The sequence below is a fragment of the Argentina silus genome, assembly GCF_951799395.1.
Source record: "Argentina silus genome assembly, chromosome: 16".
Classification (NCBI taxonomy): Eukaryota; Metazoa; Chordata; class Actinopteri; order Argentiniformes; family Argentinidae; genus Argentina; species Argentina silus.
This window is the reverse complement of record NC_139670.1, coordinates 8433747-8441101: the sequence shown is the minus strand read 5'-3', so window position 1 is coordinate 8441101 and position 7355 is coordinate 8433747. Positions and strand designations below refer to the sequence as shown.

Genomic DNA, 7355 nt, shown 5'->3' with positions numbered 1-7355 from the left:
CATTCCCACCACCATGCGGGATAAGGTTCAAGATTCAAAGTGTTTATTATCATATGCACAGTAGAAAACATGTTTCACTGTACAACGAAATTCTTGCTTTGCTGTCCGCAGAATGCCAACCAATGTAAAATATACAATACTAAAGAATATACAATATATACTAAACAAATGTACAAGACAGCAAAATTTAAGGCATAAAATAAAATAGCAGCAATAATAATAATAAAACAGTGCAAATGTAGCAGTGCAATTATGCAAACTGGAAAGTTCAGTTATTGAGGTAGTAAGGTTATATTAATCTCCTATGGGTTGTTTAGGAGTCTGATGGCAGTGGGAAAGAAGGAGTTCTTCAGTCGGGTGGTCCTGCATTTAACACTTCTGTACCTCCGGCCTGAGGGTAGAAGTGTGAACAGTCCGTGCTGGGGGTGGGTGGGGTCCTTGAGGATGGAGGCGGCTCTCCTGTGGACTCTGCGGTGGTAGATGCTCTGCAGAGAGGGCAGTGGAGTCCTGGTGATTTTCTCAGCAGTCTTCACCACTCTCTGCAGGCGTCTGCGGTCCATAGCAGTAGTGCTGCCGTACCACACAGTGATACAGCTAGTTAGGATGCTCTCAACAATGCAGGTTCTTTTGGTGGTAAGCAGTGTTGGGTTTTTGCCAAACTTAGTGGTTTTGATTGTGAGAGAACAGACTTCCAGAAACCTTCAGGCTTGTCCAGGTGGTCTCTGGCAAAGTTAAGACGGGCAGTTTGGTTCTTTTTTGATAGCAGAGGCTTCTTCCTTGCAACCCTCCCATGAAAGCCATTTCATTTCAGTGCTCTTCTGATTCTTGAAGCATGCACAGTTACCTGAGATGCAGCAAGGGAGGTCTGCAAATCTCTAGATCTCAAGCCTCTGTATTCTCCCATCCCCACCTGGCTTCATCTCTCCAGAGCATCAGTGAACAGAGCTATGGAGTAGACAGTGTCAGCAGCCAGGGTGGTCATTCAACAGCATGCTCCTAAGTGGTGTTAACCAGTGTGTTTGTTTGTCTACACACACACTCCAGTACCATCCTAGCTTAACTGCCTCCGCTCCCTAGGGACCAACTCAGCAACACCACACACTGCCGTTGTGTTTCAGGAAAGGGCTGGTGTTTGAAGGGAACTTATGCTCTGTTTTGGGTTTTCCTCCTCCCTCCCTCCCTCCCTCCCTGTGAACCACTCGTTGGCACACAGTCAAGATCCTGCCCCTGGAGAGGGAAGATTAATGACAGCTAGTCACGGAAAGGCTTACAGCCATCACAGCCTGGGAGAGAGAGAGAGAGAGAGGGAGAGAGAGAGAGAGAGGGAGAGAGAGAGAGAGGGAGGGAGAGACAGAGAGAGAGGGAGAGAGAGAGAGGGAGGGAGAGACAGAGAGAGAGAGAGAGAGAGAGAGGGAGAGAGAGAGAGAGAGAGGGAGAGAGAGAGAGAGAGAGAGAGAGGGAGGGAGAGAGAGAGAGAGAGAGAGGGAGGGAGAGAGAGGGAGGGAGAGAGAGAGAGGGAGAGAGAGAAATACATTGTGTGTCATGCGCTGGACTACTAATAGAGGGGTGTTTGAACTTTGAGTGAGTAGTGTGTTTCTGTGTCAAGGCAAGACAGAGTAAGATGACAGAGAGATGGAGGGAAGAGAGAGAGAGAGAGAAAGAGAGAGTGAGAGAGAAAGAAAGCAGTTGTATTGAGGGTAGGGTGGCAGCAAACATCTGGAGCAGTCTGCTCTCCTGTCAGATGGCAGAGGCGGAAACTGAGACAGACGGAGAGAAGGAGAAAAACAGAGAGAGAGGGGGAGAGGGAGAGAGAAGGAGGAAACCCAAGTGAGGGAGGGAGGGAGGGAGGGAGGAGAGCTCAGCCTCTGTCCTGGGTTAGGTGAACTCAGTCACCCAGCGCTGGGTTCATGACTATTCACTTGGGGGTTCAGCTGGCAGGAAATCACTCCTCCTTTTACTATTTCATCAATGTGAGCTACATTCCCCCGTTACAGTACAGTACAGTACATGGCATTCCATAGCAGCCCAGTTGGTTTAGCTGTACCCTATGTCGCTGGAACCCAGCTTTTAGTCTGTCCCCAGTCCCGGTATCTGAAGTCAAAGAGCCCTTTCTGACTGCGCTCAAAGGGGCTAATGTTCCGAACTTCCGAATTCCAACCATTGGGCTTAGTGGGAGTTAAACCTAACCAACCTGTCTTTGTCTCGCTCTGAATGAGTATGCCTCTCTCTCATTCTGTATGTGCATCTGTCTGGAGAACGGTCTGCAGACTGTATAAACAAGCATCTACAGTGGATATGGTCTGTCTGTGTCTGTGTGTGTCTGTGTGTGTGTGTGTGTGTGTGTGTGTGTGTGTGTGTCTGCCCGTCCGTCCAGCCAGGTTTGGGTGGACGGCTCTAACGTTCTAACACACCATTACGACACGTAATAAAAGGCACATTGTTCTTAGCTGAAGTGATTTCATCACAGCCTCCTCCCCTGTTAGCTGAGCAGCAGGACACTTCTTATGGGCCAACGTGTGGGAACGCTGGGAGCTTAGACATCTCTCTACCTGTACCTGTGTGTTCTTTTCATTGTATGTTGGGCAACCAACTGAACATGGTGAAATGGGACTAACTATTTTTCTTCTTATTTTTTTTCATCTTTCCAAATGCTTTATTCGCGAGACTTCCTTTCCTATGGTGCTTTTCCATGAGGGGCCAGATCCCACTCCAGACTTTTTTGGGGGGGCCAAGTACCAGTGTTTTTTTTGTGTGTTTCCACCACCTAGGGTGATTCTGAGGGTGATTCTGAAGTCCCAGGTAAGGGTAGGACCTAGGAGGCATAGCACACACACCCTGGGCATTTCTCTGGGTCGGAGATGGAAACACAAAAGTCTGAGGCTTTGGGCCAATCACCGGTGCCAAAAGTGACAGTCGAAAAGCGCCACTAGTCTCTCCTCCACACTCTTCCCCCTCCTCCCCTGTTCTTGTCCTCCGTGGCACCTCTGCCCTCCAGTTGGACTCCATCCCTTCATTCCTCTCTTCTCTCTGAGGACCAGGGGAGCTGAAGGCTCTCTTTGTGTTTCACTTAGTTTCCCCTAGAGAAGCTAACTCAGCAACACACACGCATGCCGGCACGCACGCCCCCCGCACGCACGCACACACACTCGACCTCACTCTTATTCTCTCCATTTCAAACTAAGGATGGAGGGATGGGGTGACAGGCTCTATTCACAGAGCAGGTCTGCACGTGTGCAGAGAGGAGGAACTTGTACCATATAGTTAGGGTTATGTGAGGAATGCAGTGAATGTCAGTATCAATCTAGGAAACACCACTCTCCCTACTATAACATCACTCTATCAATCACTAACCATAACCACAACAAGGAGAAGAGAAAGCTTTTTTCAAAGCTAAGAACATAACATAGCTTGTCTGACCTGTGGACCCCTTTTCCACATAAACTAAATAGAAAACCCTGAAAAGAAAGAACCATGTGAAATTCTTAAACTACCACCCCCCCCCACACACACACACCCTTCTCTCTCTTTCTGTGTGTGTGTGTGTCTCTCTCTCTCTCTCTCCCCCCCCCCCCTCTGGAGAGCAGACTGCTTCCCAGATGTTTGTCTGCCACCCTACCCTCAATACAACTGGTTTCTCTCTCTCTCTCTCTCTCTCTCTCTCTCTCTCTCTTTCTCATGTACATAGGAACAAGCCCCCGAGAAGAGTGAGTGGTACAGCATAGCCACATCCTGCTGTCATCCTCTCTGTGTTCCATTGAAGGAGGCCTTGTCTGCCTGTCTGTCTGTCTGCTTGCTTGTCTGCCTGCCCATCTGTGTCTGTCTGCCCGTCTGCTTGCCTGCCCGCCCGCCTGTCTGTCTGTCTTTGTCTGTCTGCCCGCCTGCCTGCCTGCCTGGCCATGAAAAATGACATTAATTCATCATGCATGGACCTATCTAAAGTAGGAGTGCCGTGACTAACCAATGACGTCACTAATGTGAAGCAGACAAAGAATGAAGGCCATGTCTAAGTGAGGTATGGTGTATGCACAGCAAGGTATGGTTCATATCAAATACCATTCAAAACATGACATATTAGATACAGAATCCACCCATTGAGTTTTTTGCTATTGCTCGTTAGAGGCTTTTGGTTCTTTGGTTACTTGTAAGGCTTTTAAAGGATCTCATGGTTACCTGGGAACCAATGCAAAGGTAGATTCAGTTAGTCGATAAACCCTTTTACTAAACCCTGTGCATTGTTTCATAATCTCCAACGCTCTGTCTGTACATTCATTTATTCATTGTCACACACACGCGCACACACACACACACACGCACACACACACACGTTCGTTCCCAGGGAGCTCTGTGATCATAGTGGGTAAAGCTGTCTGTAGTTTAGCAGCAGCCCCCTCACAGACTGCCAGGCCAGCCAGATCACCACACAATGTCCTCTTTGAGGCTGACAGAGAGAGAATAACATTTACACTGAGAGCCTTCTCTCCTCTCCTCATCCCTCCCCCCATTCCATGCATTACAATGAGCCCGTCCTCCGATTTCTACCTCCACCAGCCTCCAACTGACACCATCACATCTCCACAACACCTTTGCAACGTTACCCACACTCAGCCTCAGGTTACCACATGACCATGATCAGTCCAGTGAGTGACAGCAGAGATTCGGTCAATGGAAACAACGGTTGAATCAGTGAACAAGAACAAAGAGGCTCTCACACTGGGAACAAGTACATGCAGCTTTGTCTGAACACAGAGAACACTGCTGTACACAGAAGAGGAACGTTGTTTAGATGGCCATGCTCGAATGGACAAAAGTGGCAGTTCAGCTCAGAACTGACGAGCTATTTGGTCTTCATTCTTGGGGTCAGCAGTGTGGGTCAGTGTGTGAGAGGGCCAGAGTGTCGTATTGGAATGTGACTTCATAAAGACACCGTTCTTGTGAGGAGAGAGAGGGAGCGGACAGAGGCTCGTCGTGTGTGAGTGAAACACCATGCGTTAGCTGGCGGGCCCACACCCCTTCCTCCCTCCCCCATACACACCTGAAATAACAGCAGGCCTTGGCACAGCTCCCGCCATTACAGCCACCTGTCTGTCTGTTTGTGTCTGTGTGTGTGTGTGTATGTGTGTGTGTGTGCGTGTATGTGTGTGCATGTGAGAGAGTGTGAGAGTGTGTGCGTGCGTGGCCATAGGGGCTCATTCACAACGATCAGCTGAGATAACAGTCTCATTCAGAGAGAGCTTAGAGGGCTCCCATCACCACCAATGTTGGGAGCCATGCTAGCTGTCCCTGCCGAGGCTGAACAGCACAGCAGACAGGGCCATATCACTGTCATCTTACATGGTTCACACACCGTCATGTTAAAGCGGTTAAGGTAGGATATATATAGAAAACCTGCCATACATGTTTCTCAAAACCTCTTCCTTTTGGCCAACGGGGCAGGTTTTTCCTCCCAGTAACGCTCCATTGTGAGAAACACGTATCAATCATCATATTCTAGCCTGCCCTATAATAAACCCAAAACCAAACAGCATAAAAAAAAAGCTCTCTCTGTCTTTGGCACGCCTGAGGTAAACACAGGGAACGGCAGGGTGGTATATCGAGTGCCAGCCAGGTGGGTACGGCCACGTGACTGGACTGGACGAGGAGACTTGTGCCAACATAACCAACAGGAATTCATATGCAAATATTGATATGAAGGTGAGAGAGGGGAGGAGACAGAGAGAGAAAAAGAGAGTGTGTGTGAGTGTGAGTGTGTGTGTGTGTGTGTGTGTGTGTGTGTGTGTGTGTGTGTGTGTGTGTCAAAGAGAGAGACGGTGAAAGGAAGGAACTGACTGGACCAGAAAGACAGGCAAGAGTAGCACAGGCCTGGTTCCTCTCAAGGTTTCTTCCTTTCTACGTCCTTGCCACTGTGGCCTCGGCTTGCTCTTAGGGGGTTTCTATCTGGGGGGCTGTTGAGCAGTTTGTGGCTCTTTAACTGTGTGTGTGTGTGTGTGTGTGTGTGTCTCTCTCTCTCTGCTGGGGAGACCAGAGAGAAACCCCAGAGAAGTTAGCCAACAGTGGCCCAAAACCACAGTGTGTGTGTGTGTGTGTGTGTGTGTGTGTGTGTGTGTGTGTGTGTGTGTGTGTGTGTAGGCCATTAACCATGCTGTCCCATGCAGTGCCATGACAAAGGCTGCCTTTCTTATTCACATAATGACAACAATACGCTTGGAGAGGCAGCAGATGGAAAGCCAGTTCAGCACTTTGAATTTAGACTTTTGACTCCACCATTATTCACAAGGACAGACAGAAACAGAAACAGAAAGAGAGAGAGAGAGAAAGAGAGGGAGAGAGTTTTTCCAGCTTCTTTCAGGCTGTTCCAGGTCCCCTGCGTGTACCCTGTCCTACCTGTCTGCCTATCCCTATGCCTCTCCCCTAGCCAACAGCTGTCTCCCACAGGTTTAACACACACTCGATTGTGGTTACACCACCTCCCTCTAAACACAGATCCAGGATCAGATTACACTGCACCCAACCCCTAATCTTAACCATTAGGGGATAGTTGTATCCTCTGACCTGGAACCTGTGGTGAAGGGGAAACTTTGACCATTTCCTGTGAGTGGAAATGGTTAAGCCGCGGGTGTGGAGAGAGAAACAGAGAGAGAGAGAGGGAGAGAGAGGGAGAGAGAGGGAGAGAGAGAGGGAGAGAGCGAGAGAGCGAGAGAGAGAGAGAGGTCTCTGTTCCCCCTGTGAACAGCCCAGCTCAGCCACATCAAGGACAGGCCAGAGGAGAGCCAAGCATAACTCTATACTGCTGCACCTGCAACACAGTCCCACTGGAAGACAAGAGAGGCTTTGAGAGAGAGAGAGAGGGAGAGAGAGGAAGAAAGGTAGGGAGGGAGAGAGCGATGGAGGGAGAGAAACGGAGAGAGAGGGAAGGGATAGATGGAGGGGGAGAGAGAGAGGGAAGGGATAGATGGAGGGGGAGAGGGAGGGAGAGGGGGATTGAGGAAGGTAGTGAGAGAGGGGGAGGGAGGGAAGAGGAGAGAGAGAGAGAGAGAGGGGGAGAGAAGGAGGGAGAGAAAGAGAGAGAAGAAAAGAGAAAAAATAACATGGGGAGGGTGAGTAAAAGGGGAAGAAAGAGAGGGTGAGAGGTAAAGGAAAGAAAAAAGAGAGGTAGTACTTGTGCCCTCCACCTCAACTTCCTCTCTGGTCTCCTGCCAGCGGCTGCTCCACATCTGGAGGGCGGGCTACATACATTCCTCTGAATTCCTGCTCCTCGCTCTCAATTGGACCATTGACACACACACACACACACACACACACACACGCACGCACACACACACACACACACACTTTGTGTAACTCTCTTCCTATTTGTG

The 7355-nt window shown here is 49.4% G+C and overlaps 1 protein-coding gene across 2 annotated transcripts in view; it reads right to left on the bottom strand.

Annotated features, from left to right (window-relative positions):
* slc39a11 (solute carrier family 39, member 11) overlaps nucleotides 1-7355 on the bottom strand; it is a 60520-nt gene that overhangs the window by 2691 nt on the left and 50474 nt on the right. The window lies entirely within an intron of this gene.